The sequence below is a fragment of the Miniopterus natalensis genome, chromosome 18 (assembly GCF_054644295.1).
Source record: "Miniopterus natalensis isolate mMinNat1 chromosome 18, mMinNat1.hap1, whole genome shotgun sequence".
NCBI classification, from domain to species: domain Eukaryota; kingdom Metazoa; phylum Chordata; class Mammalia; order Chiroptera; family Miniopteridae; genus Miniopterus; species Miniopterus natalensis.
Window position 1 is genome coordinate 30,373,638 of NC_142098.1, and position 22,513 is coordinate 30,396,150.

The window sequence follows — 22,513 nt, forward strand, 5'->3', positions numbered from 1 at the left end:
GACATCTCAATAGCGAGGAGCATACCTAGCACACAGATTTTGATTTTTAATAACATTCTCTAATATGAGGAACCAGGGCTGATTTGGAGAAATTGACCATTCTAGGACTAGGACAGGAAATAGTCTGAGCCTGGAATATCTTGTTGTAGCAGAAAGTCAGGAGGCACTCAAAAAACAAAGACAAAAACAAGAAAAAAAAACCATTGATGGGCATGTCCAAAGGACACAGGAGCCAACAGAGAAAGTTCCCAATGGCCAAAGCCAGAACAATTTAAGGAACAACATCATAAGGCAGAATTAGATTGAAACCAAAACTATAAAATAAATATCCTTGAATCTATATTGATTTGAATACATTGATATAAATAAATGTGAAAAGGGTAGAAACAATAACTTTACAAATGAACAGATCTCACAAGGACCTCATCAGCTAGGTGGTCAATATCAACAACAGCAATTCATAATGGTAATAGTACAGGCCTTTGATATGATGTGATGAAAGTGACATGTTACCTCGCTTACCTTCTTTCCAAAAACCCTTAGACCCAGTCGAACTAGAAAATATGTCAGACAAATACCATTCAAGAGGCAGTCTAAACAACGCCTAAACATCAAAATAAGGAAAGCCTAAGACGATACCACAGCCAAGAAGAACCTAATAAGACGTGATGACTAAATACCATGTGGTGTGTAAGGTGGGGTCCTGGATGGAATCGGGGGTCTACGCAGGCATAGAAGGCCCTTGGAGTTCAGGAGAGGGTGGGGCTATGGCTGCAGAAAGACCTTGGTATGACTCAGGTTGGCCAGTCATGTTCTGTGTGACTCTGACTGAGTGGCTGCATCCCCCTGTGACTCAGTTTACCCTGAATAAACAAAATAGTGGTTTTAAAAATGTATTCCATAAGCACTCCACAGAGGATCCTGGCAGTTCTGCTGCTACAGAAAGAACTGAGCATTTACATATATAACCAAGTCTAAATGTTCTTCGCTTGGGTCAAGTTTTATCGATTTTAGTGCACATTTCAAAGATCAGTCAGCTTTTGGTTTCACTGATTTTCTTTATAATTTTCTTATTTTCAGTGTAATTAATTTCTGCCCTCGTTGAGATTTCTTGTCTCCTGCGTGCTTCGGACTTTATTAGCTCTCCTGTCCCTGGATTCCTAAGGCTGCAGCTTAGACTGTTCACTGAGATCTTCATCCGTCTCTAATAAGGAAGTTTAATTACCTGAGTTTCCCTCTCCGTACCATTTTGACTGCAGCTGACACATTTTGAACAGCTGTATTTCCATTTCTGTTTAGTTCAAAATTATTTTCAATTTATTTGGGGACTTCTTTGACCTAGTGGTTACTTAGAAACATGTTATTTAATTTCCAAATATTTGAGGAATTTTCCAGCTATATTTATTTTACAAACTTCTTGTTTCATTCCATGGTGGTCTGAGGATATTATTTGTACGACTTACGTTCTCTTGAACATTTTTTTATCTTTTTGTCTATACTCAGAGAGTGAGTTAAATCTTACTTTTAGGGATATATACATCTGGTTTATTCCAGGCCCTTGCTGTTCAATGGAAAGAGTGAACTCATCAGTGTTCTTCTCAGGCTCACAGGAAGATTACATAGCCCATTCTCCATCAAAATTAGGTTGGGGCCATGTGACTGAATTCTAGCCAAAATAATTATAGTAGAAATATTGTATATCACTGTCAGGCATGTCACAATCCCAGTTTGGTATCCCAGGACTCAATAAATGTTAACAATTACATTACTACAGCAGAAAAGAAGATATGGTATATATGTGTGTGTGTATGTGTATTTATGTTCACACACATATATATCTATTTGAGTGAACCCACAAATGATATTTAGAATTGGTAATTCTAAAATTTAAAAAATAATTAATATTAAAATGTTATTTTAATTTAATTTAATGGTACTTTAAAACAAGTTTGTGTTTGTTTTTCCCTAAAAGTGTAGCCTTAGGGTCATCTTTATCAAATTCACTGCTTTTAAAAGAAAGATTACCATTTCCTAGCTTGCTAAAGCAGAATCTATGTGAGTGGAACCTCAAATTTTAAATTTTAAATAAGCAATCCATCTACTGGCTGTGTTTAGGCAGATAGTTAAATTTTGCAAGCTTTCTCGTATGAGACACTTCCTTTGATCTACATATAAACCTACTTGCTTTATCAGGAGTTTTCAAAATATTTTCTTCATTTGCATTTATATTTATACCCTTCCTCTTCTAATACAAAGAAGAAGAAAAAGAAAAAATTTCTAAATTTATTGACTAAAATAAATTTTTTTGAAAAGGAAATTGAGCTGAATAGTCCAGAAAAACATTATGATGGAGCCAATTAACAGTTTAATATTTAAAATGTGTGGCAGATGGCCGACCTCACTGGCCCCCTAGAGTTTCAACAAGACTGACGGTGAGCTTCGGCTCTGACCAGCTTGCAGAATTTCAGATGCCATGTCCCTGACACTTTAAGGTCCTTGATTTCACATTGGGAACACAGTCCCTTGTAAACCCACTTGATTTCAAAAATTGAGATTTCTATGTGAATTTCAAGAGACTCAACCCTTGATGTAGGGGCCCAGCCCCTTCAAAGAGAACAGATTATTTTTCCCCTTTCAAACGAAGAATCAGTCTCTGCAATCATTCCCTGGGGGAGTGCGGTTAAAAAAAAAAAAAAGTGTGCATTTGTGTCACTTGCTTTGTTAATAAATAGCAGATTTCATTCTCTGGGGCCATGCTAAATTTATAAAGAACACATTATGCCAGGCATACTTGATCGTGGTTTTTTTTTAATAAACTCACTAAATTCGTGGATAAAAGAATAGGATAAATGGAAAATATCTTGATCATAATAAAACAACTTGAGAGCAATTCACAAATACACATCCAGAAATCTCTTGCTTGAAAATTTAATTCAGACCATCTTAGCTGCAAGTACTGTCACACAAGATTGAAGGTGAATGAAAAAAAATGACCAGGAAGAAAAGATAATGAAAAATGATAACAAAGAAATCTATTATGGGCACTAAAAATCTAAATGAGTGTTACATAGAAGAGGCTAAGTAGCCCAAGCTTTTATCCATCATGTTGCTTACCCAACTGGCTTTGTGGGTAGCCAAGTGAATTATTTTACTTCACCCCTTGAGAGCATGTATCATATTTAGAAAACCAGCAATTGCTTCACCCAGGTTTATTAGACTTTAGATATTACTTCTCTCTACTCCAGAACTTGAGCCACACTTACATTCTAGGAAAACCCTGACAAGTGCAAGGGGTAGTTGATCAGCTCCTTATACATCGCTGCGTGGTGGGGGCGAGGAAACTGGGGGAGGCGTGTGTGGAACTGGAGTCATGATCATGAGTGTGTAGAATCTGGTGTTCTCACTGAGATGGGGTACCACAACTGCATCCCCTAATTGTGCAGACCCAGCCTGCGAGATTAGGGTGCTGCTGCTTTGGGGTGTAGCTGGATTCTCTAATTTCCCTGTGTCGGTTGTCAGCCGGGTGCATTATTTAAGAACATAGCCTAGAGTCCTGGTTTGCCTCTTGGAAACTGAATAAACTTGAAAATATTTCACAATCATTCTTAACTTCTGTTGCCCTACCTGTAGCTTGATGACACAACACAAAGTTACGTACCTCAGTGAGTCTAAGAGATTGGAGGTACAGGACATATGCTATTGAAAATGTTGAGAGTCCAGCCGGCGTGGCTCAGTGGTTGAGTGTTGACCTCTGAACCAGGAGGTCACAGTTCAAATCCCAGTTGGCACATGCCGGGGTTGGGGGCTTGATCCCCAGTCGGGGGTGTGCAGGAGGCAGCTGATCAATGACTCTCTCATCACTGATGTTTCTCTCTCTCTCTCCATCTCCCTTCCTCTCTCTGAAATCAGTAAAAACGTATGTTTAAAAAATCTTGAGAGAGATTAAAAGTGAGTGTGTAGGTGACTGTAAGCATTACAGGGTCTGATGTAAATGACATGTTAGCTGTTTGCCTAGTTCATAACAAGTATTCAGTTATTGATGATGGCGATCATGGTGAGGATGATATCACTGGGAATAAAATCAGTCTACCTGGCTAGGACCCTGATAGTCTCCTAATTTTCTTGTAACAGAAAGTTGGCATGTCCCCCCTTTTCTCTAGTACTAGGACTCATCTTCACATGGCCATGGTACTCTTGCCTAGTAATAGTAGTAAAAATAATTTAAAGACTTACTTCCCTTGCGGAGCTATCGTGAAAATTAAAAAAGAGTATGTCAACAAGCTGAGCATGCCAAGGGCTTATGTAGCCACTGCCAACGTGAATCTGTGGTGATAATTTATTCACTAATATGCGCTAAGCCACTACTTGCCATGTGCAGGATTTACAATGGGGTCATAACCTCTGCTCTCAAGAAATTTATATTTTGGAGGGAAGCTCAGGAAAATTAACAGGTACATGAAATAGGTAACCCAGTCTTTTGGCATCTCGAGACGCCTATTGAAAGTAGTGTTTAACATGCTAGTGGGAATGGAAGGTGGAGGGAGAGGGGGCAATAGATTAGCCGGCAGAGAAAATAGCATGGGCCGGTCCCAGGGGACAGGAGTCTGGCTGGTGGGACGACACAGCCTAGCAGAGCCCAGCAAGGCTACGTAAGCCTGGCTCCCGGACCTTGGTGAATATTTGCCAGCTGCATAACCTTGGGGAACTAATTCTTGGGCATAGTTTTCACATCTGCAAAATTTAATTAGCCCTAAATTTAACAAGTTGTTGAGATATAAAAAGATATAGTTTATATAGTATAGTATGCCTAGTAAAATGCTAGCTATTAGTATTATTCTTTATCCATTAACATTGTTGCTATCAGCATACCATCATCATCACTCAGGGAAGTATAACATTTTGACTGGCAAGGAGAGTGCTTAATATAAAATCTTCGTGCTGATCTGATATTTCACATTTTGTTCATTATGAAAAACCATTCATAAATATCCATGGCAGAAAAGATTATCAGATTGATTTCCGCCTCTAAGAGCTTTCTCAAACTCAAAATTGTCTAAATATTTAATATATTTTATATAACAAATATTTGTATATCTATATATAAAATAAATAATATAAAGATATATTTATATAAATATATGTAAGTATATAATCTATCTCATCCACTCTCCAAGTGTTGTGAACAGGTGAGAAATCTCATGCTATGGCTCGGGGCTCCTGGCTCCTGTAATAGACACTGCAGTGACTTCTGCACCTACAACTGTCAATCACCGTAGGTGTCTAGTCTCAAAACCAGGCACTGATCCAGCAAAAGCAGGGGCTTTGAATGGAGGGTTTCTTTTGCTCCAGGTTATCAAACACAATCAGCCTTTGCAGAATTTGGAACAAATAGCGTTCTCTCAATTCTCTAGAAGGAGAAAGATGCTTATTATATACCTAATAATGCCACAGATGTTTATTCACAGGAACAATATCTGGATTTTTTATCACAGCCTTCCTAAAGGAAACACAGTGTTTCCCAAAGTGTATTTAGGGGGGGAAAAGACCATTTAAGTTCATGGGGTAGAATATGTTTGTGAATTCCTGGGTTAAAATTAAGTAAGTTTCATAATTCCAGGAATTTTGAAAAGACATTAATATGCCCATGAGCAACATACTTTTCCAGTAAGGCACTAAAATGTTGTTTTCTGAACTTGATTTGAATTCTGCAAATAAAGAAAATAAATGCTAAGTGACTACCATTTAGGAAGAGTTTCTTCTGATCTAGGCATTTACACATTCAAAATCTCATTCAATATTTACACTTGAGACAGGTGTTATAGTCATGAGAAGACTGACGAAATAAAAGATGAAAGAAGCCAAGGAACTTGCCAAATCCCACATACCTTGAAAGTGACGAGTTTGGGTACCAAATTCACTTTGACTCAGGACACATCTAAACTCTATATATCAAACAGTACTCATTTCAGGGGACGCTTCTTCTAGCTCCTACCTCTAGCAGTTAAGGGGTCTTGGTTTGCCCCTCCCATGTCTAGAATTCTGTCTGGCGCCCACGCCCTGCCCAGGCCCTGGATGCTTTGCTGCCAGGATCACTGGGAAGCAGACCATTAAGCAGGCATCCTGCCCTCTAAATCAATTCCCCACATGGCTCTCCAGGAACACTCTGCACAGCTAGGTAGCGAGGCTTCATATTAATCATGTTTCCTAATCATTTATTTATTAGAACAAGGGAGCTGAACACCTGGCAACATTTACATTTGCAATTAGGGAAGCAGCCTCACTCTAGCACAAGTCTGATTTTATTACTTGCCTTTGCCTTGTAAAATCAAATTGGACCAGAAGTGGAGAAAAGTTACATAAACGATGATGAAATGCTGGAAATAATCTCTTACCCCGCCTTCAGACTCGGTATGCACTGGACAAATTGGCAAACTCGAAACCTGACTCATGATGCGATTTGTTAACGGGAAGTACACGGCATAATGATATATTAATCGTATCCTTTCATTAATTCAGGATATCTTAGTTGAGCACTTACTATACCCGTGATATAGTGTCTATGGCACAGTATTCAGACAAACCCGTGATCAATTTCTATGTTGCTCTTAACACTCAGAGCCTCCACTTGCTTACTAGAAAATGGAGATAACTACATCATAGGTGTTTTTGCGGCTTAGCATGGATATAAGCACAGCACCTAACTCGTAGGTGAGTCATACCCAGTGTCAGTTGGCTTCTCACTCTCCACATCCACTTAGACATCGCAATCATAAAGATGAAAAGACAGCCCACAGTCACAGATTTTCAATCCAGTATGGAAGATAAAGTAGAATTTCTGCAAAAACATAAAGTATACTCTGATCGGTGTCAAAAAATCAAATATATATGCCCTAGTCAGTTTGGCTCAGTGATTAGAGCACCAGCCCTCGGACGGAAGGGTCCTTGGTTCGATTCTGGACACAGGCATGCACCTCAGTTGCAGGTTCGATCCCCAGCCCCAGTCGGGGCGCGTGCTGGAGGCAGCCAATCGATGTGTCTCTCTCCCATCGATGTTTCTCTCTCTCCCATCAGTGTTTCTCTCTCTCCCATCAGTGTTTCTCTCTCTCCCATCAGTGTTTCTCTCTCTCCCATCAGTGTCTCTCTCCCATCGATGTTTCTCTCTCTCCCATCAGTGTTTCTCTCCCATCGATGTTTCTCTCTCTCCCTTCCACTCTCGTTGAAAAGCAATGGGAAATGTATTGTGAAGTGAGAATTTTAAAAAAAGAATTGCATGCCTGAAGTCTTTAGAGCAAGCCTGTGGCAGACTACCTTCCAGAGGCAGGCCTCTGAGCGTGCTGGGGAATGCGCCGCGCAGAACTCGCGTGGAAGGGAAGGCGCGGTGGGAATCGGCCACGCCGCGCTGGACGCTGCTCCGCGCCGCCTTCCCGGGAGGGCTGTCGGCCTGGGAGCGCGGTGTCATTGCGTGTGTAAGGCATGAGCATAGCGCTGGGCATGCGTTTCCAACAAAAGCGTGCATTCGTGACAGAACACGTAATCTATAATTGTACTGAAAGTATTTTATGGGTTACTGTTGACCGGAAAAATTCCAATAAAGGTTTTTCCTCTCTATAAAGAATCCATAGAAAAGTGATTTGGAAAAAAAAAAAAAACCCGACAACTTTATATTTATTAATCTATGTGAGATCCCAGGAAAAAAAAAAAGGCGAGAAGAAATAAATTTTACTTGAGGGAATGGAAAGTAAGCGAATTTATTTCTACATATCACCAAGATTTGCATAAAGATGCACTTCAAAGGAGTTACCAGGCAGCTGAACCCTCCACCTGCTGGGGATCCGATTGCCCTACACGGGAGGTGCTAGCTACCTGCCTGGAAAACAGATGTTACCACTTCTCCTTAATGTGGCAGCAGGAAGATAGTGAGGATGAGAATCGGTGTGATTTTTAATGCTGCGATTTTCACTGTTTAGTAACTTTTCAAGTCCATGTGTATCTGGAGGAGACGAGCACGGCCTCGTTTGCTTTGATCTACCCACACGCTCCCTCGCGTTTCCCGCACGCTGGATATTCCTTCGCGCCAGCCCGTGGGCGCCAGCGAAACACTGGCCTCCTTCCAAATACTCGCTGGATCTCTAAACCAAAGCAGGGTTTCTGAGACTTAGACATGACTGTTTTTTGCTGAGGTTACCCCACCCGAAGCCAACACCTAAAGCTCTATCCCGATGGTACATGACCCCTATGCGTGTATGGTCTGTAGTTGCCTTCGACTTTTTGGAGCATAGCAGAGGAATTCTTTAAGTTGACTTCTTCTGTGTTCTCTAAAAACGTTGCTCCCAGGAGTCTCACTGTGAAGACTGCTTTTCAGTTGTACAATCCCTCCGTATCTCTGACAAACTATCATCACAGTGACAATAATAAAAGGAAGAATAATAACAATGGATGTCATTGCGTTTGTACAAGGAAATGTGCTACATATTTTACCTAGGCGATCTGCCATAATGCTGACTGCTGTTGTCTTCGATGAAAGACCATGAAATTAAGGAAAAGAGTGATAAGTCCGTCACCTATCTGGAAAGAGACTGCATAGCGTTTGAGAGCAATCCCCGCAGTCCAGTTACAGAGGATCAACAGGGGGCCCAAAGAGAGTTGAGGAGCTGAGGGGGGTCTCCTCAGAGCAGCTTTGGGATCTAAAGCTAGGCTTTCGTGGTTCTCAAGTTCTTGTGTTTTCTTTGTTGTTCCGTTTTGGTTTTTTTGTCTAATATTTTCCTAATCGAAATATAATTGGCATGTGACATTATATTAGTTTCAGGTGCACCACATAATGATTCAATATTCATTTACATTGCAAAATCATCACCACATAAGTCTAATTAAGAGTCATCTCCACACAGAATTACACTTTTTGTTTGTGAAGAGAACTTCTAAGGTCTTTCTTAGCAACTTTCAAATACACAATAAAGTATTATTAACTACAGTCACCATGCTGTGCCTGACATCCCCATGGCTTATTTATTTTATAACCGGAAGTTTGTATCTTCTGAGCCCCCCTTTGCCCATTTTTTCCACCCCTGAACCCCCGTCTCTGGCAACCACCGATCTGTTTTCCGACTCTATGAGTTTTGGGTTTGTTGGATTGTGTTTTGTTTTCATTTAGATTCCACATGTAAGTGAGATCATGCAGTATTTGTCATCTTGTGCATTTTCAGTAGCAAGTTTTAGAACCAGCACCCAAGGAAGGTCCTTAAATTTATAACTAACTTCGGATATCCAGGGGAGCATCGAAGATTATGTGACGTCAGGGAACTACGCTGTTATCAGCCTGGGTTCACGTGACACTGTTTGCACACGTACACGCAGCCATGGCATACACATAGGGTGCGTACACCATCGTTCTGCCTTTGGTTGAGCCACGACAATCTCTCGTGATCATCAGTCATGGCATCGGCGTCTTCACCTTGACACTGGCTTTAAGAAGGGAAATTAATTCTAGCTGCCACACTCCTGGGTGTCTTAATAGAATGTGTTTATTTCCCAGCCAAAGACCAATCATCCCATTGCACACCTCAAATATACACAATTTTCTTGTCTATCTTACCTCAATAAACCTGAGAAAATGCATTAACTATATATTTTTTGCGGAGTTTTTTTCTTGCCATTATGTTAGCAAAAAAATATTTCAATCTGAACATGTTACACAAGAGCATTCATTTCATTTTCTTTACATTGTACTATTATATCTGTTCTGCTCTTGAGTGTATCCTTTTGTGTATTAAAAACAAAGCACAGCATGTCTTGTGCCTGTGCCATCACAAGGGAGGTGGGGAAATGCGATACCAGTGGGTTTGGGGAGAGCGCTGTCTCTGCCACAGCCGTGAGGTCATCTCTCCAGCTTAGCTTTGGAACAGCCTCACCCGTCCTCAGACAGAACAGCTAGAAACGCTGTGCTCACAACCCTCCCCGGGGGCGATTCACAAAGGAAATAAAGCAGATCACCAGTGAATATAGGAGAGAGAGTCATTCTTGCACCTGATGAAATAATGCCAAGGGAAACGTTTTAAAAGCTTCATGAATGCCCTGTGTTTATTAGGTGGTGGGAAAATAGTTTGGTGGGAATGCAAAGTGATACATCTTTTAGGGGAAAACATCTGGCTGCCTGAAGTAATGTGTGAGTGTATAGACTTTGGACTCAGCAAATCCGGCGGTAGGATTTCCCCTAAAGAGAGGATCAGCCCGGCTGGGCATGGCTCAGCGCTTCAGCATTGACCTAGGATCCAGGAGATCATAGTTCAATTCCCAGTGCGGGCTGATCCCCAGCAGGGGGTGTGAAGGAGGCACCCAATCAGTGACTCTCATCATTGATATTTCTATCCCTCTCTCACCCTCTCTCTTGCTCTCTCTGAAATCAATAAAGATTTTTTTTTTTTTAAAAAGATTATCAGACAAGTGCATCAAGATATGAGTGTGTGTGTGTGTGTGTGTGTGTGTAAGAGAGAAATTGTTCACTGGGACCGTATTTACACAATTTCCTTTAAAAAATTAAGTAACTTATTCATTAATTAGTGCTTATATGGTGATCCATAAATTGTAGCCACTTTAAATAAGAAGGGAATTTTATGAATGGATAGATAGATAGATAGATAGATAGATAGATAGATAGATAGATGATAGATAGATAGATGATGATAGATAGATAGATAGATAGATAGATAGATAGATAGATAGATGATAGATAGGTGATATAGATAGATAGATAGATAGATATAGATAGATAGATGATTGATAGATAGATAGATAGATAGATAGATAGATAGATAGATAGATGATAGATAGATAGATAGATAGATAGATAGATAGATAGATAGATAGATAGATGATAGATAGATGATATAGATAGATGATTGATAGATAGATATAGATAGATAGGTAGATAGATAGATAGATAGATAGATAGATAGATAGATAGATAGATAGATGATAGATAGATAGACAGATAGACAGATAGATGATAGATAGATAGATGATAGATAGATAGATAGATAGATAGATAGATAGATAGATAGATAGATAGATAGATAGATAGGTACGTCCAGGGTATGTTATTAACAAACGAGATGATTAAAAATAGCTTGGTTCAATCACTCAGATTAACATTAGTTTAAAAAAATAGGTGGGTCAGCTAATATTTATTGATAATCTGTTATACGCCTCGGATGTATTTAGTCCATACAACAACACTGTGGTTTGGGTGTTTAAATCTGTCGTTTTAAAAAAGATGCAAGTTCACCTGGCAGAGGCTGTAAGTGGCTCATGTGAGCCTTCCACCCAGGCCTTCGGCTTCCAGACGCGATGCTCTTTCCCCTGCCCCAAGCTGCTTCCCCAGCAGTCGGAGCTTGTCCACATCTGTTCTACACTTGTTTGCGTTTTTCCGCTTCCAAGCAGCGGCCACCCTCCGTCCGGCCGTGCTCAGCGGCGCCGGGTTTCCTCCCCGTGGCTGAGACAGCCCGCGCCTCCCGCGCCGGGGCGGCTCTGCGGGCGCCGAGCAGCTGGCGGCCCCCAGCGAGGGCCTGGGAGGCGGGGAGCTCCTCCGAGATGAGGCAACATCTGCCTGACAGGCAGTGAAAAATAAACCCGTAATAAACTCATTTTAGGAGCAAAAAAAAAGGCTCCTCAAAGTGCTGATTATTCATTTTATGCAAGCGTAGTGATGTGGGTCCACTTGACAATAGAAACACGGCGTGTCCCGAAGCAAATGAGCAGGCCGGAGGGGGAGGCGGCAGGCCCCGGACAGGGGTGGGCGGCGACCATGAGGCGGCCCTGAGACAGGCTTCACAGGGCCCCTGCCGCCTGTGGCTGGCTCCTGGCGCAGGGCGGCGACCCAGGTGGTGGGACCGGGCGCCTGTGTGTCGGGAATGACTTCCGATTCGGCAGCAGTGGCTTTCCAACCGCTCTCGACTGCCAGCTGCGAGCCATTCATTTGGCCATCAATGCATTTCCACTTTATTTATCCATTCATTGCTTCCTTTAGTCAAATGTTTATCATATATGTTATAGAAAACATCATTTTTTCTTAAAAAGAATGAAAACAAGACGTATTGTGATTATTTCTCAATATATTGAACCGTGATGTTGTATATCTGAAACTAATAGAATGTTATATGTCAATTAAATCTCAAAAATCTATTTCTTTACTAGATGCCTTAATGGATATTGTAGTTATGTTATAATCTAGGGTGGTTTTCTTGTAGAAAGGTAAAAGAAAGTATAGCAGAATAAAGAGTAGATTGGCATTCATTGGATTTAAATCAGATGAGATATAAATAAATATAATAAAATAAATTGAAAAAGAAAAGAAGGGTGAAAGTCATCCTTGGAAACAGCTACACTGGGCGCAAGCGAGTCTGTGGCTGGCTCCTGGCGCAGGGCGGTGACCCAGGTGGTGGGACGGGGCGCCTGTGTGTCGGGAGTGACTTCCGATTCGGCTACACTGGGCACAAGCCACTGGCCCGTAGCTTGGACTGGGATGCATCTGTCATTCAGCCCCGCGCTCTGCGATGATACGCAGCCTGGGCCTCAGTCCCGGAGATACACAGCGCAGCTTAGAGATGGTGAGGACAGTGAGCAGAGTTCACACAGGAAGAGACCTGCTGCAAGGGCACAGAGGCGCGGACCAGCACAGGGGGGCCGGCACCTACAGCAGACGAGGCAAGGTGAAGACCCAGTGACTAGAAAACACGGGGGATTTGGGGGCAGTGGGGAAGCGAAGGGCTGCTGGGCCCTGTTAACAAGCCTGCGCTGAAGACGGTAAAGAATTATGGAGCCGTCGCAGGTTTTGATCAGTCGATCAGGGGACGTTGTTTATGCTCTGAGCAGAGAGTTGGCTACCTGCGATCCACTGCTTCTCCTTCCTGGTGAACAAGATCCGACTGTTTGAACCCTGGGCGTGAGATACTGTGCGCTCGGATGGCTCCCTGTCCGGAGCAGGGCTGCAAAGAGCGCCCAGGGGACGTTGGATGGCAGATGAGACGTAGCAGGGCTTTAGAGTGACCTTGAAGGAGACACATGCGTTGCTGCTTTCTGGGAGCTTGAGATCACCTAAATATCATCTGAAGTGCTATTTATTTCCAGCAAATAGATTTTTTTAAAAAATTGTGCAGCCCCTGTGCTTCCGAGACGAGGAACGACACATCGAGCTCCCTTCTGCATTTCTGATAAAGACCGATGAAAGATTATTAGGCTCTTCAGTTTTGTGCAGGTCTCAAAAAGTAGGGGATAATAAATAGGATTTTCTGGGGAAAATACATTGAAAATACTTTTCTCTCACTCTGCCAGAAATGATTAAAAGAGAGTAATGTTTTCAGTTCAGTCCAGTTTCACGTACTCTCCTGACAGGCTCTGATTTGTACATTATTGTGAAGGTGCAGGAAGAGGAGTGATGGATTAGTTAGATAACAATATACATAGCTTTATATATATTTATATAAATGTATTACTATTATATATAGACATAGAAAACTACATGAATAGTTAATTATATATCATTGTATCATATATAAATTAATTAGACTATTTTAATGATATGGCTGGGGTATAAAATTACTAAAGCAACAAACTTCAGAATTTATTGTTCTACCAAAACAGCAAGCAACTCCCCATCGAAAGAATTCTGATGCCAACCAGAAACACGAGACAAAAAACACAAATAAAATAGCTAAGGATCCTGTGGAAAACGCAAAAGCAGGCAGACCTTGTTATGTAAGGATGTGTGTGTATGTGTGTGTATTGGGGAGAGTGGATGGAAAAGTAACTAGAATGGGGGTCATAAATTGAAAGCAAACTATGCTTAGATAAACCATAACCAAATTTATGAATAAAACAAAGGTAAAGAGAAAAAAATATTTAAATCATCCAGAAGAAAAAATATATATATTTAATATAGAAGGGAAAAGTGATATAAATACCACAGATTTAGCCAGAAGAGTCAATGACAGCGGAATAGCATTTTCTTATTATTGAATTTTTTTATTTTGAGATGACTTCATCACCTGCAGTGGAAAAACATAATTCCCAAGATTTCATGTAGCCTTTCCCAGCTCTCCTCAAGGGACACAGGTGCAGCACCGTATCACCGCCTGTGTCTTGGCACCGATACAGTCCCGATGCGGGCCATCGCCATCACCACCAGGATTCTTCATATTGCCCTTCTCCAGCCGCACCCACTTTCCTCCAACCCTCACCTCCCCGTTCAACTCTGACGGCCGTGGATCTTTCTCTAGTCCCCCAATTTTGTCATTTCAAAAATGCTATTTAAATGGAATCATAGAGTAGATAACCCTGGCAATTGACTTTAAAAAATATTTTTATTGATTTTTAGAGAGGGAGGAAGGGAGAGGGAGAGAGAGAAACATCTATGTGAGAGCGAAACATTGATCGGCTGCCTCCCGCACGCCCCCTACTGGGGACCGAGCCTGCAACCGGGCATGTGCCCTGACCAGGAATCAGACTGGCAACCCTTTGGTGCAGTTTCAACTAACGGTTTCCTTCTGTTAGTAATAATGCAAGCAGGAGATCAATATATTCCCTTGACATTAGATAGGAAAATGCAGACCTTCTGCATTGAACTCTACCTGGGAAAACTGCCCTGTTGCTAATAGATGATAGCTCTAAACTCCCTTCATTTTCAAACATTTCTCAGGGTAGAAGATAGAACACTGATCCCCTCTGCCTTACTGCGGTTTCCAGACTCAACAGTTTTATCTTAGATTATATGGGAGAAGCTTTACAACTGTTTTAATTTGTATTTTATAATTGTTAAATTGTATATATAATTTCCTTGTTATATAAAAGAGTCAGTTCAAAAGGATTAAGTGACTTTTCTCAGATACTAGTACTACCTCTTGAAATCTGACCCAGCTCTGTTAATTGCACATTCAATTTGTTCCCAAATTAACACCATTTATAGGATTGTTAATGATTGTTAATTCAACATTAAAAGTTGATGACCCCAGCAGGCGTGGCTCAGTGGTTGAGCATCCATCTATGAACCAGGAGGTCACAGTTCGATTCCCAGTCAGGGCACATGCCCAGGTTGCAGGCTCCATCCCCAGTGGGGGGGCGTGCAGGAGGCATCCGATCAATGACACCCTCTCATCACTGATGTTTCTCTCTCTCCCTCTCCCTTCCTCTCTCTGAAATCAATAAGAATATATGTTTTTTAAAAGTTGATAAAACAATGCAATTGTTGGAATACATATTACATATGTGGGATTATTTGCTTAGACTTTGTGGTGTGGGCGTTATCTTTGTTTCAACTAACAGATCACTTTATCACATGACCCAGGTGGAGAGTCAGGGGTTCAGGTTCAGTCAAGGTCTGCAATTTACCTGTGTTATAAGCTTAACCCATTATACATTTGGAGTAAACTCATTTTACAAAAATTAAATTTAAAAAGCGTTGCCTTCACATTCAAGCTGTTTGATGTAGCAACATCCCAAATAATAAGAAATGGATTTCTGTTTATTATTTCTTTGGCTTCAGTGTATTTTCCATCTACCAGATGGAAATGTCACCAGATAAAGATGCTAACCGCATGCAATGTTAGTGTGCGAATGACAGGTAATTATTGCTTTAATTCAAGTGCTCATATGCTAAAGGATTATCGACAGTTACTGATGTCATTATAATAGACCACCAGGAAAAATGACTCAGAAATCCCGTATCTGACTGGCTGGGATGCGATATGCAATTACCTCCACGGAAGAGATACATCATTGTCACCCTGGCCTCCCAGAGTGTGAACACAGGAAATGACATACATCAAGGGACAGTAAGAAACAACACTAATATTTGAAATGTCAGTACAGTGTCTACATCCTGAGGGAACTGAACTGGAAGCTTTCCTGATAAAATATCCTCTGTGTTTTCACTTGTATCTGAAACGTGGCATTCCACACACTTGTTGGAACCGTTATCTCGTACACAGCTCGCCCTGTGAACTTCAGGACACAAAGCTGGATGAATGGATATATGGAGTTAGAAGGGAATTTAAAGATCTTCTTTTTCAATTCTATCATTTGTTAAATGGCCCTGATCCGTAGTCTCATCCTATAAACACTCCCAAGCTCACTGTACCGGTGCAGGGCAGTGCCTAGACCTCAATCCTACATTCAGTGCTTTTGAAATCGTTGGCAGGGCTCGCTAGGCAACTCCTTGTGTCTCCTTTGAATTGCTGCAGACCTTTCATTGTTGTCTTTTGTGACTAGATTTCCTTCAGATCTTCCTTTTCTGTTAGCTCCTCCCTGAGGAAGAGACTTACAGATGGGGAATCATCTAATGGGACTGCACAGCCTATTAGGCCATACTTGCTACTGGATTAGACACGGATGCTGTTTCCTTTTACCCGCTTCTCTGGCAGTGGGATGTTCTAGGACCCGGTTTTTACGTTTGAAGATTATTAGAGGAGCTTTGGTGTGGGTTTTAACATTTAGGGGTTGTGTAAAAGATTTGTTAATTATGTATATTAATAGGAACACTTATTTCAAGAGAAGATGCCTAGAATGGCATTGAATTGGGGATTGTTTGAAAGTTCCAGTGTAAAAATGGAAAGTAAGACGTTCCATTAACAAATGACCCCAAACTTAGTGGGGTTGAACAAGTTGGTTATACGCGCTGATTCTGTGAGTCTGGAATTTGCTGTGAGGTTAAGTTTTCTTTGCTTCCTCAGATGCTGGGGGCTGGAACAGCGGGTCTGTGGATCCCTTCTCATGGCGGGTTCTTCATTCACGTGTCCAATGCCTGAGTTGTGATGGTTGAAGGATGCACTCAGGTGACCCTCCTGAGCAAAGCACCTGTCTCTGGCGTGGCAGTCTCAGAGCAGTGAGACTCCCTACCTGGCCACTTGTCACACCTCTAAGAGCAAGTGTTGCAGTGGAACAAAGTGTTTTCTAATGTTATATGTATTTTTGCGGTAAAATGGTTCTAGATTCTTTCTATCTCGAGTTTCCATTGCAAAATAACAGGAATGAACAGCTCAGGCCCAGTGAGTGCGACCTAGGCAGTCAGTGCTTGGAGAACATGCTAGAGAACAGAATGGATTTCACTTATCTATCCCTTCAAAAGAAACTCAGGATCCCTAGAGCTGATATTCTAGTGCAGAATAGAAGCTCGAAGCATGCTCATAGTTTAAGGTAAATTTCCTGGTACAGTTGCATTTATAATTAAATGGCACACCGGGTTAGTGTATGAAGCTGAGCACTCTTACAGAAGATTCTAAACGACCTATAGATTAGCCCATTGGCCAAACAGTTGCACAATAGATCATAACATTGATTATTTAATCATACTTTTATTGAGGCCTATTCCAGAGATTTTTTTATTTTATTTTTTTGCTGGGTCCTAGAGATACAAATATGAGTTACTTTTTCCAGTAAATCATAGTCTACTACTAAAATCTTTGTACAAAATCTGCTGAATTTATCAGAAAACATACACTGTTAAGAGTGAGATACTCTTGCTTCTGAAATATAATGAACTCTAAGATTTGTTGTTGATAAAATACTTAGGTAGCTGCGCATGTTTGGTATATGCCACCCCCTCTTATAGCCACAATTACTCCTGTGGATATAATGTCACCCTCCTGACCTCCCCATACACACTAGGGTTCACAGAGATTTTAATAATAATATTTAAAAAGACGTATATATTCAACTTTTTCATCAGGAACATAGTGGGCCTCAACAGTACCTTCTGGGGGCATGACAGAATTATTTTAAAATTATTTTTATCAATAGTAGTAACCAGAATCATCTGTCATAAATATATAGTATAACTATGACTTTTTTATGATCTGGTTTGGAATTTGTCTAGCTGCCTTTTATGGGCTAAGACAGTGAGTGATAAACCCACCTGGATTCAAGGAGGTGGGACATAGACTCTCGTCCCTCAGTTGAAGGCTGTCCAAGATATTGTAGTCTAACTCTTTCTTTGGGGTAGTGAGAAGTCTGTCATTTATAAGCATAATATCAGTACTTAACATAGATATATTCAAGAACTGAAAATATATAGACTCAAAAGCCCAGCAATCCCACTTAATAATGTCACTCAATGAAAATTCACATGTTTATTCCCCAAAACACACATGCTAGAATGTTCAGAGCAGCATTATTTATCATGATCAAAATTGGAAAGGCTCATATACCCATGAACAGTACACAGTGTTTTACGTACACAGCGGAACACTCCAGAGGATGAACAAAAGACAACTGCAGACTTACAGGTTGGTATTAGAGGGGCTGCTTAGCTCAGCACTTGAGGCAAGTACAGAGAGGAAGCAGGATTAGATAGGGGAAGTCGACTTGGAGCCAGTCCCCACAGATCCTTTGACCAACACTGCAGAGTTTTAAAGAAAGGATGGCCCATCAGAGATTTCTGGAACTGGGGCAAGAGGGCTGACCCTGTGGAGCCGCCTTTGGATGGTGGAGCAGTCTTTGGATGGTGGCCACCCTGGAGAGAGTCCAAGACCATACGCGGGTGACTTTCCTGGGCCCAGTCGGTTTCAGAAAGGAGCTCACAGCTGAGGGTTGTGGGCTGACAGCCGTCCCAGCTGCTTGGATAGCGAGTCCTTTGCTCCTAGGGGGTTTCTGGGCGTGGGTGCTGCATCGTGTGTTCACTCTATTCAGGTAACAATATCAATAACTCTCACAAATACAGTCCTGAACAAAAGGCCCTGGGTGGAAATGAGAAATACTACAATCTTTCATTTATGCTAAATGCATGAACAGGTGAAATATTGTTAGGATTCAGGAGAGTGGTTAACACTGAAGTTTAGTGAACAGAAGGGGTTACTGATAGCGTTCCTGTTCTTGGTCTGGATGCTCAGCCCATGCAGTCCGTCTGTGAGCACTATTTGAGCTGCATACCTAGGATTAATGAATCTTTTCATCTGTAGCTACTGAGATAAGATTAGGGACACCTTCTATGGGGAAAATGGCAGGAAAGTGGGCCTTAAAAACAAACAAACAAAGCTATGTATTGATCTATCATTCAACTTTAATGTGTATATGTACATATTAGGGGTGGGAAGTAGAGTATTTCTGTTATTTCTATTTTTCATTGACACCTTTTTTATTAAAAAAAAATGAATGTTTGCAGTGCATTCTGCACTTTCCGCATTTTCCATTCTTGGATGCAGCTAAACCAGAATTTTCTGCCCTGCATACTGTTTTAGTCTAAAGTAGGTCAATATCACAGCTGAGAAAAAATATTTAGGATTAGAATAAATTCCAGTTCAAACGGAAAAGATCATCTCTAAAACTCTGAAACACATCCTTCACTAAAGTCCCATCCAAGGAGAATATGTAAAAGATAGACTTTGGGATTTTAGAGGGATGTAAATAATATCTCATATTTATTTTCACGGATTCAGGAAATCATTATATATATATGTATATATATACGCCTAGTTTTACAAACACACACAAACACATGCACAGACACGTTATATAGTCTATCTATATACTAGAGAAACAAAGATGAACATGGTTTATAGCTGAACAGCCCTTATCAGCTCTTGTCCCCACAGGAGAGACAGGTAGGCAGAGATAGTTATTGTATCAGGGCATCTTCATCTGACGTTTACTGACCCCTAAACGGAAAAGACTATGGCAGATATCCATGTTTATATCAAAATATCATATTAGCTTTCTAAGTGGTCTTGCCATACTGCAAGCACATCATCTATTTAGGGAGTAAATACTTTGCCTTGTCCTCTAACCCTCTTAGCTGAACTGAACACATACACAGACACACACACACACCAGGTAATAGCAAAATGGGTCTGAGAAAAATTGATTCAAATCGCAGCATGTCACTGTATATAAAAAACAGTAGGCCCAAGTAGTAACGCAGACTATTGGAATGCTGTATTTGTAACTGGCCTACTTCTAAAATACTTGCCCAAACTACTATTCATACCTCTCCACTATCTAGATCCTGTTTGTCTGTCATTATTAACATGGTCAAATTTTGCAAACACAAAGCCTGTTTACTGGCTAACTTTTCAGTGCCTCTGGTGAATATTGGTAACAATCAAGAAGCCCTCGGTTAGCCTTCATATACTTTCGAAATCCTTTTCAATTCGGTACTCTAGTGAGGCCCAACCAACTGATTGGCGTTGGCCCATAATATGCCACCTGTTGGCCATTGCTTCTGTTGATATGAGAAACATCCAAACCTATAAGGACTTTTTTTAAGATTTTATTTGAGCCAAAACTGGTGGCAGTGCCAGGAAGCAAGATCTCAAATGCTTTGGGGAGTAATAATTGTGCAGTGCCTTTCATGCATTTGGAATTAAGGAGGGGACCAAAGGAAAATTAGGGAAGGTGAGGAGGGAGAAAACAAGGTGGGGACTGGATTACAGGATCGTTAACAAGGTTATGTACTTTCTTGAGGGTGGTTGTGCTTATTTCAAAGGTGTGTTAACCTAGATGCACAGAAACAACGGACAGGGCTTGCTTAAGGTAAAGATAAACTTTTTCCTAAAGAAGTTATATAACTGGGTGTGACTTCCCACCATGACCTGTCCAGTTAGGAATTCATGATCAGATCACCCTGTGAGGTTACTTTCCTTAGAACCCCTTTTTTCCCACCCACACTTCTCAATTCTAGGTTTAGGGAAAGCAAATCCTTACCTTTAGGAACTGAGTATGGATCTGAGAGTCAATTATGAGTGGATTGTCAAGTAGGCATATTCTCTCCATAGAAGAAATAAAATAGTTTTTGAGCCCAGGATGTTGGAGGACGTTCCCTTTGAGGAATGCGTTCTGTAAGCACGAAGTGCTCTGTAGCATTTCCCAAACCTCCGCCGTGTGTCAGGCACCGTGGCGGCTCCTGGACAGTAGATGACGATGAAAGAGGCCATGCCCATGACCTTAAAGACACCTTGCAGCCTCACAGGTGAGACAAATCATCATCATCATCATCGGACAGTGATGCGGTTACTTGGGTATTGGTAGTTATCTGGTGCTGTGCCCTGAGGGAAGCTTAGGGGTGAAGATCTTATTGGATCATTACGAGATACTTTATAGAAGTGACCCCTAAACATTTGGGAGTTAGATAAAAAACAAACAAAAAACAGAGAAGGGAGTCTAAGCTGGGCCCAGAGGCAAAAGGAGGGTAAGGACAGTCCGTCATTCAGAAAGCCCTGGATGCAGAAGACTTGTGTGAGCCCACAAATTTATACTCAGCGTAAAGCTCGAGAAAAGTCACTTTAAAGCTCTGAGTACGCGTCAAAGCCTAGACAACTTGCCTCTCCCTCCAGTTGCTGAAAAGTTGCATTCTCCGGCTCCCCCTCTCCCGTATTGACAAACGGTTAAACGGAAAGGGAGGCCACGAGAGAAAATCAATGTGACGTGGCCGGGTCCTCATTACTGGGTCAGCCGTGCCTTCCCCGTGCACGCTCAGGCTCGCAGGCTGGCTTCCTTGCGTCGAGTGGGCTGTGAAAAGGTTGCCTGCTGGCTGAACTGTCAGCTCGGGGAGAGAAAAATTAGTTTTCAGAACCTGTCTACAATACGAAGGAAAGTAATACTTCATCCACCCCGCCTATGATTCTATTTCTGGGTATCGCCGTTAATGCGCAAGTGAGGAGGAAACTAATTGTCCTGGTCATTTCCATTTAAAATAAAGAACCATAAAGATTTGCAGCTGAAAGGGCCTTTCGGGATCATCCATGTCAAGCATCCTTTCTTCTTTTATTTTATAAAAATGGAAATTGGTGCCGGGGGAAGTCAAGGGGCCTGCCCAAGGTGACAAATTAAGCTAATGGCTGATCCTGAGCTCGGTCCCAGAAGAATGTGGTCAGAAGCCCAGGCATTTATATCTGCAGAGCAAGGGGGAATCGTTTATTTTGAATTACGATTTATTATTCCTTTGAAAAGAAAGCTTTTATTATTTAAAAAAGTAATGCTTTTATGGGACTGTGCCATGGCATCTATTTATTTATGGCTGATCTCTGTGTGTATGCTGGGGCGGGGGATGAGGGCCTATGTTCTTCATTCTTTAGAATCAGCATCTCCAACCCCATGGTTACCAACACGGGCTGCACGTTAAAATCACTCGAAGGGCTTTAAACAAAAAAAAATCAATGTCCAGGCTCCACTCCCTAGAGGTTTAAATTTGATTGGTCTGGGATGGTGTCTTAGGATCTGTATGTTTAAAGTTCCCTGGGTGATTCTAATGCGAAATCAGTACAAAGAACTGCTCTGACCCTGCATGTAATCACCATGCAGTTGTTCCTGAACCTCCCCAGAGTCACTGGCTATCTAGACTGTTAGTTATTTAATATTCCTCTCACATCGACTACTATTTAACTGACTCAAATTTATTTTAAAAATAAATTTTAGCCCAGCAGTGTGGCTCAGCAGTTGAACCTGGAGGTCAGGGTTCGATTTCCAGTCAGGGCACATGCCTGGGTTTAGGGCTCGATCCCCAGAAGGGGGCGTGCAGGAGGCAGCCGATCAATGA